This window comes from Anopheles gambiae, chromosome 2 (assembly GCF_943734735.2).
Source record: "Anopheles gambiae chromosome 2, idAnoGambNW_F1_1, whole genome shotgun sequence".
NCBI lineage: Eukaryota > Metazoa > Arthropoda > Insecta > Diptera > Culicidae > Anopheles > Anopheles gambiae.
Window position 1 is genome coordinate 103,367,540 of NC_064601.1, and position 22,400 is coordinate 103,389,939.

At 45.9% G+C, this 22,400-nt stretch overlaps 1 protein-coding gene across 2 annotated transcripts in view; it reads left to right on the plus strand.

Annotated features, from left to right (window-relative positions):
* Positions 1-256: 256 nt before the first annotated feature.
* LOC1277181 (mucin-17) overlaps positions 257-22,400 on the plus strand; it is an 87,856-nt gene continuing 65,712 nt past the window's right edge. Inside the window, exons 1-2 of one of the 2 annotated variants that reach the window (XM_061641822.1) lie at positions 257-391; positions 1,991-2,451. The gene's annotated coding sequence lies outside the window, so the exon portion shown is untranslated. Of the gene's footprint in view, positions 450-1,990; positions 2,452-22,400 lie in introns of both variants that reach the window. The other variant, XM_061641821.1, reaches the window with a different exon arrangement.

The following is a 22,400-nucleotide window of genomic DNA, read 5'->3' on the forward strand; positions in this document are numbered from 1 at the left end:
CTAATTTTATGTTTACGTTCAGCCGTGCATCTCCCGCAAAACATAAATCCCGACCATTCTCTCTCCGAGCGACAACCCCCATTCGAGCCAGCGAGAGCGACTGCACATTTCACCCTCTCTCACACGCAGCCTCCTTAGCACGAGACACGGGACGCGAGCTCACCCTCCTACATCGCCCTGGCAACGCTACAATGGTTGCTGAGAGAAGCCAGAAGAGGACGAGAAAAAAAACCCGCACCCCACGAACCGCCGCAGGTCGCGAACTGTGCGCGCGAGCAACATGCAACCCCGGCAAAGCAAACCGACACCTCCAGTTCGATTCTTTCGTTCCGTGCGAGCGGTTCGTACGGTGTGTCCCGCGGTTTATTCCGTGTTTCTTCCGTGTGTCTCGGTATGTTTGTGTGCGTTTCTGTGTGAGTGTGTGTGTGTGTGTGCGTGTGTTTTTGGCGGTAAGCAACCAACCTCCGAACGGGGAGGAGCAGTGGAAGAAAAGGGGGCAAAAAACGCTGACTCCGGTTCGGTTCTGGTAACCGGTTAGCCCAACCGACCTCACGGTTTGCATATGCCGCGACGTGTACGCGCATTTTGTGGAAGAGAAAACTCACACATCAATGCGCTACGGGAGATACTGAAGGAATCGGTGATAACTTACAAGTGAACGAAAGTGAAGACCCTGTGCTTTGCGTTTTTTTTTTGTGTAGCATTAAAATAGAGGTTTTGTGTTGAAAACAAACACACACACACAAGTGCCCTCGAGATAAAAAAACAGAACCTTGTCCCAGTCACCTTTGGCTTCTAATGTTGTTCTTCAAAGAGCGATTGCAGCAAGGTGTCATTCAGCGTTAGCTCGAGACAATGTTCCCTTTGCTGGGAGAAAGTGCTGACCACTGGTCTTAGTTAACCTTCAGCGAAGCTATCACGAGAATTGAGCCTCATCGGGAAAGGAAAGTGTAAAACAAATCCGCAAACGAAAACAACAGTGAGTGTGAGTAGCGCTCATCAAACTGCACCCTCGGTTGCATCGTCAAGATGTCCGGGAACTTGCTGCTTTCGACAGTCTCAAGTGCCTCTCTGTGCGTGTGCGTGTGTATGTGTTGTTTGTTGGCGGTCAGTTCCAGCTCCTCCGTTCAGTTGCTTCCCCGCATAGCCAGTATCACCAGCAACTCTCTTGTCCAAAGTTCCTCAGGTTCAAGTCCACTTGGGCGCACCCCCTTATTCCTCAGCCCTTCTGCTTTTTGCTGACCACGCTTGCACGGCGCGCTCGGGTAGGTTGGTCGGTATCATTATTTGCTTGATTTTGGGCTTCATCGCTGGACGCAACGTGAAGCGGGAGAAGTTTTTAAGGGAATAAACATCGTCCGCGTGTATGTGTGTGTGTGTGTGTGTATGTACAGTGTGTGTTTTGTGGCGAAGACCAAATTAAGCCCGGTGCGCACAAGTGCAAGAATGCTTTACTGCTTAACCGTCTCGTTAAGGTAACCTCCAGCTCCCGGAATCCGTTCGTCGTTCGTTACCTTGGAGACGGTTGAAGTCTTTCGTTTTCTCGCTCATTTTCGCGAGGCTGCTCCAAAGTGTTTTCGACGCACTCACCTCTCCGTTTGTAGTCATCGATTGCTCGAGTTGATTGATTTTTGTTGTTGTGTGTGTGTATTGGCGTTTTGTAAGTGATTATTAAGAAGAATTCATTAGCGGTCAACATGTCGAAAGAATGGTAAAGATTTCCTGTGTTTTTGACACAGTCATTTTTCTTCACACAAAATCTGTGAACAGTGTTTCCTGACTGACGAATATTTCGATTGCATACTGTGTTATTCTTCCGTCTTACTCTTTGTCTCTCTCTCTCTACGCAGCAGAGAAAAAAATGTTACAAATCAAGCAAATTGTGATTGCAGGTTACCGTTACCATTACTATTGTGTTTCATTACGATTTTTCTCTCCCTCTCTCACTTTTTCCCGTTGTCTTCATTTCATCCGCATCCTTGCTTTACAGATTGTACAGTACAAAATTTCAACGCCCAGAAAGTGATACAGATCGGCACAGACGGGACCTGGACCGCCCGCGGCATGCCGCACCAGGTGGAAACTTCCATTAATGACGAATTGTTTGTAAATTTCGCTCATCTGAAGCAATAGTGCGACCTGCTCGTCGTTGTTAAAATCCCCAAAAACGAAAGAAGCAGAAAACCTCCCCTAACTTGCAGCGAGGCTACTAGCGTGTAAGTCTGTGATCCTCTGCTGGAAAAAAGAGCGAAAGAAACCGTGGTGTGTTGTTGTGTAGTGAAAAGTGTGATCGACAAAGCGAAGCGAAAAACATCAAAAACGAAACAAAAAGTTGTGGGTGATTTGTTCCAAAACTCGTATCAACTTGCAGAACGCGGGGCCGAGAATACGGCAGCTTGCTCGGCGGGGCTCGGAAAATAGGCGGCTCGCTCGAATTCCTTACACAAGAACGTAAGTTACCGCTTCACTATTCGCAGGAGGGGTGTAATTGGGGTGGGTTCTTTTCGATGCTGGGAACGTTATTTCTTCTACTGTTTCTAATTATATCATTGACATTTTTCGATGCGAGTTTCCCGCCTCTCGATGTGGAAAGGGTGGAAAATTCTCTTCGCAATTAGCACATTACATTGACCCCAACTTTCAATAAGATTGCCAGTTTGAGTCGGCTAGTTCATGAATAAATATTTCGTTTGCCATTTTGTTGATACTTTCTGCTCATTTTGAGCTGATGAATGACATTGGTTCATTTATTAATTGCATACCATCGCACGCTTGAATGTTTTCTTCTTTACAGAGGTTGAAGCTTCTGCGGGTATCCCAATGTTGTCCATGTCCCAATTTATGTCTATAATTCAAGATGGCATTTTAGTTTGTTTCAAAAGACTGAATTAATTGAAACATTGATTGCAACATGGAAGAATGACTATAAGTAATTACTACATTTATATTTTCTTGTAGTAATGAAATTGATTGCTTATTGTGTTTCGACTGTGAAACAATTATTCTGAAATTATTGTTTTTTTTTTTACTTAACATTGTTGTTTTGATATTGGATGCACGAAGCACTTTTTGGCAGGATTTCAAGATTTCTTGCTTTATGGTATGCATTAAACCTGACAGACCAACAAAAAACATCGCTGAAAACGCATTAAAAATACATCAGCAAAAGTTTTTTTTGCTCCTCTTACCATCTCATAAACGAAACGAATTCATTGCAATGCATTATGAGCCTTTGTAAGTTGCACCATCTTCACGCACTAACACACAGTCAACAATAAAAATTCTTCTGCTCCATCGTCATCGGTACAAGCAACACATTTCAGCGTTTGTCGTTGCCTCTTACTTCTCTCTAATAAAAATAATACTTACCCTTCGTGAACATCCACAAACCGAACCGAACAAACCGAGACGCGTGCTACAACCTTTAGCTGCATTTCATTTCCACAAATGCAGCGGCACTGCACCATTGCCGAAGGTACGGCTTCTGGCTTCTTCGCAAAGGCAAAAGAGAAGTTGCCAAACCGGAGTTTGACTTCCTCGAGTTTTCCTCCTGTGAATGAGTGTGCCTGGTGGGTCCCAAAACGTGTACGTGGGGGCACGCACACAGGCACACACCAATAACCCATGAATTGCAAAAATTATCCCTCACCGGGAGCATGCACCAACTCGTTCACACAAAACGAACCTCAAGCCTGAGCCCCGGCCCGAACGAGCCCTCAGTCTGTTAAACTTCTCTTGCGAAGCTTTGCAAAAAAAACCAGAAGGAGCAAAGAGAAGCATCTCAGAAGACGCATACATACACACACAACGAATAAAGCATAAATTCGTCCATACTACACACCACCCATGGGCCAACGAGCCCAAAAGCCTCGCACCGGGTCTCCGGTATGCTCCGGTTGGTTTCGCCACACAGCATAAAGCGCTAGGCATTAATAAGAGACGGCAGGCAATGGCAGTGGCAGCGGCAGCAGCAGCCAGCAACAACAGCAAACACAAAAACCCCATCCCCAAGATTTCGAAAACTTGAGATCCAGTTTTGCCTCTCCGTTCTGTACGGGAGAGAGGGTTGTCTGCCCCTGTCTCGCTTCCCTTCCCCGAACGAAGGGCTTCCCGATTTGCAGTTTTTGATACTTTGCCAGTTTTTCCATTCGCCGCTTCTGCGGCCTGCCAGTGAAGAGGCCGGGCCCGCGATTCGGTGCATGATGGCGATGCATGGACGATAACACATTCACCCGATTGCACTTTCCGAATCGGCAATCGAATCGATTCAACCTCTTTTTCGTATGCTTCTTCGTTTGCAGATCAGCGGCTGTAACATGCATAAAGGGAATAAATACTTAGCGTCTGGAACGTTCTTCTCTCGCGTTCTTAATGTCGACATTATCTAGCAGCAGTATTTATGAGCTTGTTTGGCTTAAAAGCTTCACATAATTTCGTACTAATCCCTGCCGCCTTGTATGAGTCTGTCATCTCATAAAGGTATGGTACGCAGTGGTAGTCGCCAGATTGGATTTAATTTATTATTCAGTTAGAATTAATTACAAAAGATTTCTGTGGAACGTATCTCCAATACTGCAAACGGTTCCTCCAAACAGTGGGATACCTGAAGGTTATTTATGTTAAAGCCCTCTCGCCATACACCACTGCCCAAGAAGTCATACTCGCAACCTGCAAAACCCCTCGCTCGCAGTTGTTCCCACACAAACCACAGGCATTGGTTCCTTTTTAGAATGAAATTGTTTTAAATTGTGCCTTCTCGCTTATCGAACTCACGAAATTGGTCCAGAACGTACACGGGAAAGGTACGACGCCACACCGCCGTAGCCAACATTCCTTCGTGGTCAGACTTTCTGGAACTTCGTTTTCGCCTCTTTCCACGCTGCTCACGAGCCCGCCACGCGGGAACATTTCCGCGACCCGCGAATCCCCCAAGCATCCAGACCGGTTTTGGCGCAGCTTCTAGCAAGATCCAGGGAATCTGCTACACCGATCCGAGGTTTTGAGTTCATTTCGGGCACATTGTGCATAGGTTTTCCACCGTGCAGGCAAAAGGTCTCCCGCTTTGAAGGTCCCCGCTTTGAGGCTCTCCTCGCAAGAGGTGGTCAAAATGGAAAGAAAAAGGAAACAGGACATCGCTGAAGTTGCCGAAACGAAGGCGGCGAACCTTGAACGGATCAGCCGAAATATTTCGCAACCATTCGTAACGTTTTAGCGACATCGCGCGGATATCTTCACAGGCCCGCAATCTATGCTAATGAGCGATCTAAGACAAGAAGCGAACCAACTAGACCAAGTGGCTGATCTAGTCGGTGAAAGCCAACCTGCCAGTGTCTACCGGATGCGTCCCGGAAGATTTGGACAGGAAAACACTACATCATCAGCTAACGAGCATTCGGGATGCTGCTGGGTGGGGTACGGTTTTACTGTTTGCCTTGGTAGCAGCACTAAAATGCTTATGGGGCAGCTCTGCTCAAAACTGCTTCAGACTTTAGACTCCACTTAGACTCTGCATCTTCCCAAAATAATCCCAGTTTCGCCAGATCAAGAGCCTTCTAGAAGCGGCAGTTTCGGTGCCTTGCTGAGATGCTTTTATGGCGCAAACTCATGGGTAAAAATAGAAAGAAACCAAATGAGCATCTTCATGAGCTGCCTCATGTCTCACACCGCGTCCTCATTATTATCTTGCAGTAAAGCTTTTGATGTGTCTTACATGCTCACTCTCCCCTTCACTGCTTGGCGAACCTGTTGCCGAGCCGAAAGAAAACAGTTCAATGCCACACCGTTAACTAGCACTCCGGTCGTCCCGCACATGAGTCAATGTAGTAAGATGGCGAGCGCCTCCCCCCGAAAGCTTCACCGGACGCCACATGTGTGTAGTAGTTCATTTGCATACCTCATGCTTTTTTATGTCTTTCATCCTATCGGGGCAATTTTTGCTTGCCACTAGGCAATCTCACGCGGTGAAGGTGGAACAGGATGGATGAAACTGAGGGGACACAAGGGGGGAGGGGGGTCGTAAGACAATCTTAAGCTTTATGGCTTGTCGGTGATAGGTTTGAAGTTATCACCCAATCTTAGCTTTGTCTGGCGTGTGTCTTCTGGTAGAGTGAGTGTGTTTATTTCAACCTCACTGTTTTTTGTTTGCTGTGCGAGTGTGGGACTTTGTTTTTTTCTGCCATGTTCAGTAAATTTATTTTAGGTTGGTGATCTACAAACACGCATTTTAATACTGTTTTAATGTGCTGGGAAACAGAGCTTTTTTATTACATTTGCTTAGTGAAGTAGAGCCAAAAATGCTGTTAGGTTTATAAAAAAAAATTAATGGAATTTATTCACCTAGCGTTATGGCTTTATTTTGGTACATTAATCGCAGGCTTATTGGCTTAGATGTAAAACTATGTCTAAGGCTATTTTTATTCCTCAAGTAATGTTTTATGGAAATGATGCGATGATATGCGATATTGTCACATTGATTCCACTTGTTGTAGACGGTTTATGTACAATTCATAATAGATCACAAACTATGTACTGCTACGCTATATATTAAACTTTAAAATGCTTAGAAACATTAAATATTGGGATAGTTTAATTGCTACAAAGTCTTCATAATTTGGAGTTTTTATGGTTTATCCCATATCTGATTAACTCCAATTATCACATTTTAATACATATCACATCAAAAGTCGTAGTTTAAATATCTTTATAAAAACGATGATTTTTTGAAACTGTGTATTGAAATATTATTCCAAAGCTTGACAACGAATAATAAAAGCGTCAACCAAAACAGTTTACGCACACGATTTTCTAAATGGGAATACTAACAAGTGAAAGCTTGAATAATCATGGATAGTAAACATGAACAATCCATTAGGTACAATCTAGCAGCAGTTATCTTTAACTTCTGGTTTTTTAATCAACTTTAGATATAATAAAATGTTATTAAACTATAAAGTGAACCTATAACTATTCTATACAAATGAAACAGAATAAAAAAGGCTAATAAACTATACATGAGCAATGCTTTCCGAGCCAAAACCCAATAAAACCCCGTCATATGTCAAAACAGATCAAACGAGCTAAACACGTAAAAGGCAAGAATTTCCCATGAAAAAAAACACTCAAATTGATTGTCTTCGTTCAGTTCCTAGAACGGCTACATCGGCGACTGATTACGCACAACTATTCGCACTAATTAAAATCGTTGTGCGATATTCTACCTTCCTGCTTTGCTATTTCGCCCCAGTCACAGCTTCTTAATTGTAACACCACCGCCCCTTCTTCTACCACCAACAAGCTCCAATCCCCCCATCATCTTTTCCGCACAAACGTACAAACAAAAATAATAGAGCAGTTAGCGTATTAAGCGAATCGATCGTTTCCGCACGGTGGCAAGAGTTTCGGTGGCGTAACGACGAGAATTAATCGCTCCTTCGCTCTACAGCACGGGCCGGCCGGCTGGGGCGACGCTTTACACACACATAGATTCCACTCTCCCATCGAGGAGTATGTGAAGTGTAGGAGGGGTGGAGGTGTAGGTTTGCAACTTTCTAAAACAACTATCAAACAACTATCAAACGACGAACAACGAAACAATATCATCCGTTCCGTACGTGGATGATGATGATCGCCGCCGGTTGGTGGTTTGATTTTGTTTCTTTTTTCTTTCGCTCCTCCACCACATCGAAACGTTTTTCCTTCAAACCCATGGGGATGGAGATCGTTTTTCCTTCGATGCCGAAAATTGCCATCAGTGTGTGTGTGTGTGGGCTGTTTTTTTTTTGTATTTCATCACCTAATTTACTCCTCTCTTCACTTTCGCGCATTCGTCAGGGTTGTCTGGAGCGGTTTTTTCCTCCACCCGCTCGTGCATGTCACCTGATTTTTGTTAAGACACCCTAAGCTTTTCCCTCTTCCGTCACACACACACACACACACACAATCCCTATGGCCATGTCTAGCAAGGTGCGAAATCTAATTTAATTACCATTTTATTCGATCCCTTTACGCTGGCAGCTGAGCAAAGCAGCGTGCAGCAGCGTCCCGTGCAAATGGTGAGAATTTCGATTGACACTCCGCTATGAAAACCGAGGGAGAGAAGAAAAAAAAAGCCACCTTCCCAGAAAGTGGGAGAGTGCAATCAACCCTGGGAATGTGTATATGACACCAAGTGAACTAGTTTTTCCTGCCCCACGAAACTAACTCGTAAGCTTCCCTCGGTCGCTCCTCCACTATGTGTTCACATGCGACCGGAAGAAAGTGTGATTCTGGGTACGATTTTCTCACTTTTGTTTGGAGGAAAATTCGGAAACAGCAGCCCTTACAAACACACACACACACACGCTGCTTTGCAAATGAGCTAGTGAAAGTGTGGAAAATTCAATTAGGATCAGATGTGGTCGCGCCATTTTTTGTTTCCTTTCTTTTCCATGCGTGCGCGTGCTTGCGCTTTCGAGCAAACATATTAAGCCGACATGTTTCGTGCGGTGATTTTTCCTGCCTTCCTGCACTGGGAAAACCGTACCATTTTTCTTTCTCATATTTTAACGCAGATAGCGATCAATTGTCGTGTCACAATCAACACGAGCACCACACTGTCGGCTGTGTTGCTAAATTAAATGTCAGGTGTCGAAAAACCGATGAATGGTGTAGTGAAAATGCTCGCCAAGCTCTCAAGATGGGTTGGGGTGGGCGGGTTGTCAAATCATCAAAACCGTGGAACCGGGAGAGCTAACTTATTGCACCATTATTCTGCGATGGGTGCACAGTGGCAAAAATTGGTCGCTTCCCATCGGCGCGGGACATTCTACAGCACGGGCTTGGCCGGGATTTTTCGGGCACAGGGAGCACCACGACCGCCACCACCACTAGCACACCCCATCGACAGCTGTACCGGAAAGTGGGTTAATGGTGAAGGCTGTATCGCCAGGGAATGGAATCTCTCTTCCAGACGCTTTTCCCCGTGTCAACCAGGGAAGGTTAACCACTTTGCCAAACGGGCGAACAATTAACTGCCGCAGTGCAGAAAAGATTCGTGGGCCCGGCCAGATAAATCAACCGACCTTGCCCTCGCTACTTGCTGCTCGGGCTGCGATCCCTTGTTCAAACGAGCAAACAAAACAAAAAAGCGGCTCAACAAACCGCCAACTCACCCGATTGCTACCGGCCTGATAATGGTGTCCTCTACTTGCTGCGCGAGAAGAAAAGAGCTCCGTGGGCCCATTTTCTTCGCCTTCGTGAGCATGCTAGGTGATGTAAAAACACACACACACACACTCACAGACTGGAAATGATAGTTCGCTTTTAATACTGGGCTAGTGTGTGCAAGCAATGGTTCGTCACCTGCCTCGGCGCGATAAAAATCGATTATCTTTCAATGTCATTTGCGAGCCGAGCCGAGGTGGGTCTGCGGAAAAGTTCACACCGTAGTAAAAAGGGCTTAACCTTTCGCTTTTGTCGCTGTCGCCATTGTCGCACTACAATTTGCCTTCTCATGTGCACCATGCGTGCGTGTGGCGTACCCCGGTTCGTTGCCTAAGACGCGCTCAGCTCGTTTGATTTTGCACCGCCTTTAATTTAGACCGCCCGGACGATTCATCGGACCTTTATCGAGTTTCCCCTTGCCGGCGAGAATCGGTGGTGCAATTAATCAAAGAACTAAAGTGCCGAAATGCCGCACCGAGAACGGCGTTGACATTCACGACGACGCCGTATGCCACACACGCGCACTCACGATCTCTTCACGCGGTTGTGGGAAGATTTGCATATAAATGATCGTTGGGTTCGTCACCTGCTGCTGCCGCAGTCGTTGTCCAGGTTCCGCTCGCGAACAAAGGTGTTAATGGGTAAAATGCTGCCACTCGTCGTGCCTCTTCCCTGTAATCATTCACAGCCCTGGCCTGTTTTTTGTTGTTGCCGGGAATTTGTTTAATCCGGCACATAAATATCCAGTCTCGTATTAAGTCACCCGTTCACTCCAAACAGATGACGAATAAACGAGCATTTCGTTTGCATAATGTAGTGCTTCACCCCGCCGCTGTCGCCCGTGATTGTGATTGTTCTAAACGAGACGCGAAAATCTGCCTGTTTTATTCAATTCAGCAGTGTCACGTTTGCGGATGAGTCTTGGATGCTGCTTTTTTACTGCCATCAATTTGTCTGTCACTTCCGCCCGACGAGGTGCAGCAAGCAACAACAACTAAAAACTGCTCATACGTCATGATGATACAGCCACCCGACTTTTAGCGAGCACTTCAAACGCACGCTTCCAACACAAAGCTCGCAGGAGCACAATTTTCCGCGCCGAGCCGAAAAGCATCAATTTGCATCGAATGTTGTGTGTACGCGCGCGCTCGCTCGCTCGTGGATCAGTGTTGCACCTTATTAGCATACACTCATTACGCTCCCCGCTTGCAGCGATGTGATTAGACGCAATAACTTATAAATGATGCAGTCTCCGCTTGCACTTGCCAGACAGAAAGTGGCGCACGTGTCACATTGCCTCCGCCCTGACAGCGGACTCCATGCATCACTCCCGACCGACCCGGTCGGATTGGTCGGTATCCAAATCAAACCCTCCATTTCTTGACGAACGGACACGGATCAATCGGCGACTTCGTTTGAGGTGGAAATATAATGTAATAATACAGCTTGCACCGACAATCAGGAAAGCCACAGCGCTCGCCGAATGGCGCCACAAAATTATTGAGAGGTTGGCTGTGACTTGCTTGGCGGCCGAGACATTGTGGTTTGAATGTTTTTCGAGCAAATTGACGAGGTAATTAGTGCCGACAAACGGTAGGGCCGAGGTGATAAATAGAGCAAGGTACAATAGAGGTGTCGCTTTATCGGCCTCTTTGAGTCATCACTTGGTGACAATTCTCTTAAATTACACTCTACACCAAGGCTACCTGCTTAAAATGTATTTTACTCAACTTAACTTTTGGTTTAACTATGGTAGCAGTAAAAATCTCTAGTTTGTTGGGCAATTGCTATTACATCGATTGGTACAACAAATCATGTTATCCTCACAATGAATTTTCTCCATTTTGCGTACACTCCATCAACAGCAATCCGGCATCAGCGTCTTCCAACTCCCTTTAAGTCGAATCCCTAGTTTTCCTTAATCGAAACTCGTTAAAATAAATTGTACCCGAAAATGAACTTTAACGTTTAAAGTCAGCAGTTGCCGGCGGGCTCACCCTTCCCTCCCAAGCGTGGTGAAGGTAAGAGAGAGCGAGAGAGAGAGAGCAAGCAGCTAGGGGAGAAAGAAACACATCAACCCACTGTGTCACGTGTAGCCGACGAGTGCAGGAAGCGCAGCTGAAAGCAAACCGTAATCGTCCCTTCCGGATGATTTCTTATGGTAAGCTGGCGGGCATATGGGCCATGCTGCAGTACCGGGCCTTCACGCCGAATTAGACATGCAGAGGGCGTATGACTCATATTTTCCAGCACTGGGACATTTTTATCGCATCGTTTTCCGGGGTGGATTGGGAACCGTGCCTTATATTTTCCATTTTTCTTCGGTTTGAAGATTTGTCAATCTGGCGACACACAATGGACGCCTTCGTAACCGAATTTTCCGGGGAAGTGATGCTGTTCGGAAGAACGTTTTTTGTCCGAAAAAGGGAAAAGATTTTGTTGAAATTGGAATTGTATCGATTTGTTCTTTGCTTCTTTCGTACAAGCTCAAAAAGGTAGCAGTATTACGACACTCTGTCGCTTGTTACCAAGTGTGGCTCATCCCGGAGAGTCTCTATCTCTCTCTATGATAATAATTATTCAACATTGAAGCGCCCTAATGTACATACATCATCCCAACAAGGCTATCGTCACATCCGGATCGTGTGTCCGTACCGCAGTCGTTACGTTCCTCGATTGATGGTCGATAAATGAATAATAAACAATTCCATTCTGGCTACTTGACTAATTTGCCAATGAGCCTCCGCTTTGCGCTGTATACCACCTTGCGAGCGGGAAGATACGCTCGCTGCTCAAGCGGCAGCTTAGAATACTAACGAGCTACCGAATATTGTATGATAGATTTTAAGCTGCCCCCAAGAAGGAGAAACTCAATAAACGTGACCCAACACGGTGGCCCGTGGCAGGCAGTATGCTAATTCGCACCTCCAATCATTAGCCGACTCCTTTCCGACACCCTTTCATCTTGTGATTCATCGACCACGCTGAACAATCAATTTTATGCCACAAAGTGTAGCGAAAACTGGTGTCGATGTAAAACGGGTGGCTTTTACTATCCTCCGTGCAATGCAGCATTGTGTGTATCGTTCCGAAATTATAATTGCATTATACCTTCTTCCTGTTTACGCACTTCCATCGCGCCAGTTACGCAGCCGTTTGCACAATTTGCCCAGCTGTGTGCAACCGAGTAATGTGTGTAACCGCACATTGAATAACGCGCACAAAATGGATCAGATTGCTCCAGTTCCCATACGCTGCTGGAAAGCGTTTGCATGCCGCTCCACCAAAGAATGCTCCGAAAAAGGGAGCTTTGCTTCCCGCTGGCACCTAGCTTCATTCATTCAAAGTCCAAATCTCTCCAACCCAAGCTGGAACGTAGTGCCGCTTAGTGAGAGTGTGATATGCTAATGAGAAAAGTATATCACTTCTGCCTCGTTCCTGCATCGTTTCGAAGGGGTCTTCAATTTAGACGCTACATAGATGCACTCCAACCCCATGTCTTCTGTCCTCTGGAGGCAAAAAAAAAGCACGCGTGTATGTAGAGCGGAAAACTCTTCCTTCCTTGGGCTGCCTGCGGGCTGGCTGGGGCCGTTTTCCAGTACTGCTTCATTGTTTGCTGCGGGGCAGAAAGAAGAAGCGTACAGCAGGGTATGCTAAGTTGCAAGTCGATTTCAGCCCTATGGATAGTAAAATGTGACAACCCGAAAGGTGAGAAAGTAGCACAATAGAATGCATATTTATGCTACAGCTGCCGGGCTGCAGCAGCTCGTAATCTTCCCGCCAAGGAAAAGAGAGAGAGAGAGAGAAAGAGGATGCTTTCAAATTAGCCTAGAAAACATCTTCACATCATCTTCTGGGTGGGTAGGCTCTCCGGGCGAAACTGTGCCGTGTACATGAATATTTAGAATGGTAAGACAGTGGACATGTCCAATAAAAAGGGAGATTTTTTCAAAACGTGACTTTCCGGTCTAGCCTTTGCCCCGGGGGATAGCAAATGAATCATTTGTCACCGAGTACTTAGCTATTCGGTTTTGTGGTTTAAAAATGTAAATGCTAATCTAGAGCATGGATGAATGTGTGGATGTTTCGAGCTAATTTTAGACCACCTATCAGGGTTTCACGGCATTTGAGGCGCGATCATTTTGACACAGAAACCTACGAATCTGTCCTATATTATACTGTTGTATTAGAATTGTTGGTCCAAATACATGGTGATATCTTGTCGTAGTTGAAAAAGTCGTCAATTTTGATATCGGTTGGACTCGTATCACTTATCAACCACCTGTATTAATTCAAAGCCTGGTTATCCTATGTGTTGGGATCCAACGCTACTGTTTGGTTCATCCCTCATTAAGAGTAACAGGGCAAGGAATCATATTGCAACATTCATGTTAACTTCAAGCAACGAATAGTAGGACTTAAATCAAGAAAGAAAACAACAGTCATATAAAAAGCTTATGTAAAACACTCATTCTCCCCACGAATGTACACGCATCCCCATTCTTCGACAACCTTTCGCAACCAACGATAACATTTGCCAATAATTTCTTCGCCTCAACCCCCCACTTCAGCTGACATATTTACGATGATGTTCATCCTCCGAGCTTGCATTATCACCTACTGTGTACCGTATCCTTTCATTTGACCAGGCTAACGCCAACGGTGACCTTCTCCCATCCCACCGAGTGGCGGAGACGCACCATACGCGCTTGCGAGATTTATCGATCATTCGTTCAACCCGTTCGGTCTTCCAACGGTCCCCAACCCCGCACCAGCTCTGCGCAGGTGACACGCATCAAAACGTAGCATCCCTTCCCTCCCCACCCGCTCCTCCCCCTGGGGGCGGCAATATTTCAAAAGATAGTGAGAGTTCAGTCCAGTGGATAATTGCGCCGCACAACCCGGGCCCGAGCGGTGGAAAATCTCGCTCGCACGGAAGAAAAGCGCGCTTGCGCACGGCGACCATCTCCTAAAGCCTATGATGATTAAGCAAAGCGGCGAAAAGAAGCGTTCCCCGCTTGGCGTTGCGCACATACGTACACCTCGCCAACCCTCCCCTCTTTTCACCGGTTTCTTTCGCCGTCACGTAATTGGTAAGAAAAACATTGCATTTTATGTCTCAACCCCGCGTGTCAGCATGAGAAACTGTCATCTTTGCGATGTTTTCTACCCAGTTTTCTTCCCCCCCCCCCCCTCTCCCTCTCCGTTTTGGCCTTTCTTCGCTGTCTCCACTGTCCTACAGCTTGTGTGTGAGCTGCTGCATCACGCATCCAATGGTGTTCTGCCTCCGTTTCCTTTCCCCCCCCCCCCCCTCCGAAGCGCACAACGTTATCGCAACGCATCGGGAACCTTTTGCAGCCCGTCGTCGTTGGGGGTTCGTCGTTCGTTCGCCCGCTACACAACTTGTTGTCCAATCCACCGGGACCGACCATGAACAAGTCGTGGCACACACACACCGGGCGGGAAGAAACATCATAAAACCTTCACCAAAACGGGGAGGGGGGTGAACACCGGTACGGCGGCGTCCATCTTTTTTGCCCGCGGCAAATTTGTGCTGCGCATCCATTTTCAGCCAATGCGCATTTGCCATCGGCCTGCTTGCACCGGGGTAATTTGTTGGCGCTTGTGTGTGCGTGTGTGTACTCGCACCAGAATGCATCCACGACACTAGAAGCCTTTCGGCGGGGGAAGCGGGGACATGGGCAGCGTTTGTTGACGTTGGTTGCGCCTGAGAGGCGGAAGAAATTGGCCTGTGTACGGTTACGGTGGGAGCTTAAGTTAATATATTTTCTTCCGCTTCTCGCTTGCAAAAGCGTTCCACCAGAGACACGTTCAATAACCTCTCGTTCGGTCAGGATTCTCCAGAAAAAGCTTTTAGTTTACATTTTATTTAAACAACACACCCACACTCTGCCACACCAATAGATAACAAACACGCTGGAAAAAAGGCAATACAAACAGTGCATCCACCCACTTGCCGTAAGCATTATGAAATTAATTGACTGACCAGCTCGCACCACACTCCACATTTTCTCCATCTAGCCATTTAGCCTGGACCAATAAATTTAAGACCTTTTCCCAGTTGTCACTTTCTATTTGCTAATGACGGCGACGCACTTAGCCCCGCCGGTAGACTTCCCAGCTTCCCGAGGGCCACCCTTTTGTGGCGGCTAAGATAAACCGAAACTGAACCGGAAAATTTCGATACCTTTTTATTGGACCTTATTAGCGGTGGAGGCGCTAGCGCTCCGTGTACCTCAGTTAGGTCTGGCTGGGCTAGCAAGGCACCCTCTTCCTCACACCCTGCACACACACACACACACAGGTGCACCTTCTGTTTGGGTGGATGGTGGTGAAAGCATTTACGCCCAGAAAAGATGAGCCCGCGTCGTAAATCTTGATGCGCACGCATCTCCCGCAATAGTTGCCTTTGTCTTAAACAAATGAGACTCGGTTCTCGTTTGTTTTTTTTTTAGGGGAGAAGATTTATCGCACACGCACACGCCCCGTTTGGCTGTGACTGGGTGGCCTTCCTGACGCTAACGCGCCAAATTGGGAACGGAAGTGGGTTTTTTCTTTTCGAAAAACACACAGACAATCATTGGGCTTGAAGTTTTGGTGGATAACGATCTGTGCGCTTTAGGAAATCCACTTACTTATACCCACCTACCGTGCAGTGGCTCAAGTATCACGCACTCACAAGACAATTGCACGCGCATACGGTCCGTTTGCATAATAACGAAATATGGGACGGATTGCGTAGGTCGCGCACCGATTGCCGGATCTCTGCCCCAATTGAACCAATTGATCATGATCATACCATTGGCCTCTACGGTGAACCGATTATTACACTCCTCTTGGGACGGGGGAAACAAAACCCCGTCCGAAACAGTACAATCTCACACACAAACACACCATCTTTCACTCAAACGTGCCATGCACACACGGTTGTACACTCGGCCAATCCCTCAAAACCCAAATGAGGTTACAGAAGTGACAGTGAGTTTCGAAATAAGTTTTTAATCTTATAGTTCACGCTGTACGGAGAAGGTTCCTTTGCTGCTGCAACCGTGCGCCGTGTAAACCTAACGCAGACACACTCGCGCTCGTGTGTTCGATCGTGCGAAATTAACGCACATCGGCCGAACCCTCTAAGAAGGCTGGCCGTTGTTCGGGGTTGCTACGCTTTTTGTTTTGCTACCGAAACAACAACAACAACAAAAGATACAGTCCGTCAATGCTGTTGTTCGTTGCAAAGTTTGTAAGACCTTGCTATCAAAAAGACCACTGTGACCAACTCATAATCATAAGTGTAGGGCAGCGTGAACGTTCGGTTTGAAAGCGGTTTGGATTTTGAGTTTCGTTTCGAGCAAGGAACCTGATCCTCTAGAGTGAAGCCAGTGTGACGTGGACTTAGTTTGAAACCAACAGCGATCTGTCACTCACTGGCTGGTGTGCAACGATCGGCACTGGTGTGAATCATAGGTATTAGGATAAAACTATTTATTCAATCACTGAGAGAATTTGTTTTTTTTTATGGTGGTGGTGTACCTCACAAAAGCTGTCTTTTTTAAGATGTGTTGTGAAATTTTGTGACATTGTGTTGCAGCACCCTCCACTATCATGCTTCAAGAAGAAGTTGTTATTGTGTTTTGCTTTGAGACTTAAACTCTACATCCATATTGTTTATAGTCTACTACTATCATGGTGGCGACCTCACACTGTCATCTTCCGGTTCTAAGTGTCAGCTTCCTTCCTGTCGCTTGCGGTCTCCTTCCATCTTCCAAGATTAAAGCTCCTACTCCTAACTGCTGAACTCGAATATGCGATGCATGTTTCTCACGAGACATGTAAAAGCCTTCTCTTATTATCTTGTCATATCATTACAATACAAACAAACTCAAGACTTTTGCTAGGTCAAAAAATAAAATTATTCCAGCCGTTTCTTTTAGGATTGATAACTCCTTCAATATATGCCCGAATGCCTCATGGATGCTGCGCTTCTAGGAGTCTCTTTCATTGATTTGTAGGATTCAACTATGATTCCTTAATTTCTTATCTGGCTCTAGTCGTCAGAAACTCTTTTTAGAAGAAACCCTGTTGGAAACGATATCAATATTGAACAATTCAAGGCAATTGAATAACAATGGTTTCTTTCATAATTTGCTGATTGAATTCAAGCCTTGAAATATATTTCAAAATCCCAATATTCATTATTTATACCTCACCAACTTAAAGTACATTACACAAAACACAAGATCCGTTTTACAAATAATCAATACACGACATTACTTTGGTTAATGATGTTGTCATCTTGCATCGAACATGTAGAACTAATTTGCCCCAGCGAACATCCCTCTCGAATGTCATGAGGCGGCACTTTATTTTATCCAACGTATCATCTTCAACACACCTGCTAATCGATTCGTCAAACATTTCCGACGGTGGGTTTTGTAAACCATCGTGAATCGTTTTACGTAGCCCATCCCATGCACAAAAACTCGCACCGATCTCAATCTGCCCCTAACTTTCATCGCAATCACCACGATTATCTCCCAGAGTCACCATCCTTTTACTTCGCGCTTGCCAAACACGTCACTTTGATTACAGTCGATCGCGGGGACCCGTTGAAGCTCGATAATTAATTGTATTAAACCTTCCAATGAAAGGAAACGCGCGCATCCATCCTATCCTTTCCGTCAGATGATTAGCGAGCGGAATCGTTCAGCAAACGGGCAAGATTGCGCAACCTGCAACCCTTTTGCCTTGCGATCATCACGCGATCGTTCGATGGCATCACATTTTTTTTTGTTTTGTTTTGCGAAATTTCTTAATTTCATCCAACCGCTTTCGATTAGCGCAAAATCGCGACACCCAAACGCGAGCCTGCGAGCTTAATCGACAGCCCGGGCGGAACAGGGCGCCACCCTGCCAATAAAGCGTACGCTCACCCCAGTGGTTCCTGCCACGGTGAGCATCTCGGTGGGCACTTTGCGTCACCGGCGTCCGGCAGCCGGCACTGTGTGGCATCGTGGCAAAACGTTCACCTCGTGAATTGCACAACCACCTACTCTGCTGTTTGTTTGTGCGTGTCCCAGCCTAAGTGGTTTTAGATTTACTACCACCGCTGCAACAAAACAAAAGCACCCAAACAACGGACGGTACACAACCCCGCCTACACCTGTTTCCGAGGGCGACCTTTCTTCCCCTCGAGGACTTGTCAAAGGAGGGAGGTCGACCTTTTCCTTCGCAGCCGCCGCCGCATGTGCCGCCTGTGCTACTGCGAAAAGAGCTGCAACTCGAACCGCGAGGCTCGAGCCAGCTCGAACGGAATGTATTTACGATTCACATTCCTTACGCAGCAGCATCATCATCCGGCGTACATTTTCGGAGCAGTTTTGGAGCACTTGCTTGCATCCCCACGCGTCTCCTCCTGTGCTGGCAAAGCGGTTCGGTAAAGTGCACTTACCCAACCCAATCACCGACTGACCCTCTCGGTGTTTGCTGCGTTCAGTTCCGTCGAGTTTTTCCTTTCTTTTACACCGGTCACATGTTCACCTGCGCACCTCGGTGTCGGTAGCGCCCAACAGTCTCCCCCACGAGTAGCTTCTCAACTACCTTCTCTTTTGATCCGCACGCTCCTACCGCACCGTCCCCTGTCTGCTGTGAGGCGAGTTAAATTGTAGCATCACAATTCCATAGCGCTCATTGCATGGGAGACGCTTTCGGAGACGGAAGACACCACGCGCATTCGGCGACGCCGAAGACGCTCTCGCACGAGACACACACACACACACTGTGGAGGCGAGAGGGCAACCGACGTGAAGAAAGCTGGGAAGAAAGCCGTAAATCGATCATAATCTTCCTCATAATCATCATTACGAAAGCAGCCTTGCGTCTTTGCGTGTTTGTCGGCAAGTGAGCTTTTCCTCCTTTCGCTCCATATCCACACGCCCCTCCTTTTACCCCTCCTTTGCCCCTCTCTTCATCATTCCCTTTTGTTCCCTTTGACCAACACAGGGGAGTGATGATTGGGGATGAGAACAATCGCACACCAGAGCTGGCGAATCTCACAAAGTATGTGAGCCATGAGAGATAGAGAAAAAAGCAACATGTTTAAAGATCCCCCCTCCCCTCCCCCCCGGTTGGGCATCGTTTTTGTTATTGCGAGGAGTTATTGCATATGTGTGTGCGATGAATATGCTGTTGATTGTAAGATTTTTTCTTCGTGTGGTATCCCAAAGCTATCTATCTCGTGAACGATTTGTTACGGAACGGTGGATTGAATTTTAGTTTTTGCTCATTAGAAGTGAACTATTGGGTACAATAGCAAGTTGCTAGCGTTGATGTATGAACAAAATTGAATTTTACATACTTCAAAGAACTAGAATTCTATTAATCGGTTAAGGAGATCTCAAGATCAATAAGCAGCCACTCAAACCACTATTTTCTGCATGGAATATCACTATAAAGAAATGTTTAATAAGAGAAACAAATCAAACAATACAATCATAAACGATGAAAAAAATATTTAAAATTAAATTTGAAAAATAACTCATAAAAAAGTGATAAGTATATCGTAAGAGCTCAAAAATGTGTAAAACTATAGGTAAATTATTACTAAAATCAATATCAAACTTGCATCATAGCAATAATAAGCGAAATATGTAAAACCGATACATCCGATACAGATACAAAGATTTCAAACATCTATCATAAAGCATATATGTAAATAATAATTTCAAATAGAAACTTTCTTTTAAAATACATGCTTCTACATCAAAAACTTATTTTTCTACCTAATAAACTAAGTAACCGTTTCATACACACAACGTAACAGCAACTTTTTTTTCTTTTGCAATGATTTTGATCAGAGCTTCAAGGTAAAACAACCACACCACGATCGCTTCTTAGGATTCTCATTCTCCCATCTGCTAACCTTATTTTTTCCCGCATGCTCTAACCCTCGCGGTAATCAATATTAATCAACCAATAATTCAGCTATAAGTGAACTATAAATACATCAGCTTTGTTTTCTACCCGCAACTAAAACCTTAACATTAAGGAAGCATACTGATCCTCAAATCACCACAAAGAAATCGACCAATCAAGCCCGTGGGGCTACAAAAACACTCATCATCGAACCAAACAACGGCGGTTCACGTTTGCGTAGTTTCGTTTCTCTCTATCTTTCCTCGCTTCGCCGTCCCAATCAATCGTTCATTCAGGAGCTGGTACGGGAAGGAGCAAAAAATATACAATTTGAATTGCTTGATGAGCCGATTCGATTACGCATCGGCAATATTTGCCATCGGCCAATGCTGTGTAGATATCGCTAGCAAGTGAGTGGCCCATGCTGCCCATGTTTGATGGCGGTTTATGACACGAACACCCATATGTGATTTGCCCAACGGTTGCTCACACTCCTTCCACGGAGCACACCGTGTTGTACGGGGTTAACATTGTAATGATTTGGAGGAATTTTGGGACAAAATCCAAAAGTTTCACAAACTGCTGCCTTGCTGAACCTGATGAGGATAGCGAGTAGGACACGCAATGACCGTACCTGGCGATAGGTATACTAATTTAGACATCAATGTTGCGATTTGAGTGAAATTTTGTTTCGGGTCTCCCAAAATTGGCCCGCCGACCGTCATTTAGCGAACCAGGCCTCGATTTGTTCATTTCCGCCTTTGATCGACGCTTAATCCGAATGCGGCACGGGTGCCTGAAGTATTCGGGTCCGAGCTTTACAATCCCATTGCTAATCGCAACCTCGATCGATTCGCGCACCAGCCATTTCGGATCTCGAACACATCCCGTCCACAACCCTGTGCGAATTCGTTCCGGTACACAAGCGTTTTCCCAAATATAGGGCGTCCTTGTGTAAGAGCGATTGCATCTTGCCGCACAAGCCATTTGCATACCCACCAGCCAACCTACGCACGTGACGTGACGCGATCTTTTGCACACATACACACCTTCGAAAGGTGGCAATTTAATAAATTCGATCGACCTTTACCCGGGCACGATCTCTCTTTACAATTTTTGTAAAACGTACGTACACGCGCAACGCCTTTCGAAGCGACGTTCACTCAGCGCACGAGCTAAGCGGAGCCACCTAACACGTCCACCCCCCCACTGCCCAAGCTCTCATCAAGTTAAAGGGATTATAATTGATCTTTAATTAGATTTCACAGCTTTTCCCTCCTTTCTTCGCGCGGGCACGATACGCAATTGTGCTGCGGGCTCCCGGTTCTCAGCCGTCCCCGTTGTGCTGGTGTGGGGAAGAGAAGGTGCGTGAAGTCCACCATTGAACGCTTCTTAAAAGTAGCCTCCAACCAAGAGTCGAGCTGAGAGCAGACGAAGAAGCAGAAGAACAAAAAGAGCACTTCCTGTCACGCCATTGCCGAACGGTTGTAATTTCTGCCGATTCGGGTCGTCGTGGCTGCTGCTCCGGTGACCTTCTTATTAGGGTGCACTTAATATTGCTTAAGCAGGATGGTTACTATTAATTTTAAATAATCTGGCTTAGCAGATGGTCTTGGCGGCGGATAGTAAAGACGCTGTAGCAGAAGCGCAAGAGAAGGTTGCATCGTTTCATTGAGACTGCTTACTTTTTATGCATCAACTCATGGCAATTAAGAGATTTACTTTGAAGCATCATCTTTTTCTTCCCGTGTCCCATTTCAATATTTTATACGGAGGTTTTGAATTCAATAATGGATCAACAAAGCCTTATTTGGGAACTACTTTCATTGTGTACCACTTTTGCAAAAATAAATTCGCCTCCCCCGGAAACACCACCAAAGCAGTAGAAAGTTTGTCCACCCTCTCAACTTTACCCTTTTTTTTGCGCTCGAATGTCAAAAATAATAATCGCCTTTCTACGGTCCTTTCTTCCCTTTTTCGAGCTGACCCACACCGTCTAATGTCGCCATGTTAAACAAATCGTCTTATTATACGGAAAAAACAAAATCAATTTTCCCACAACAACCCAAGTTTCCCAAGGGTCGACGCGCTCGTTCGTTGAATTGAATATTATTCTCAAGTCTACCAGACTGCAACCAAAATTGATATCACGACTCTGCCGCGACGAACTCCAAACAAACCCTACCGAAACGGCGATTGAAGTTCCCGCACATCATCTTCCCCGATCGGCGAAAAAAAAAACCGTTTGCCAGCCCGCACTGTGGTGA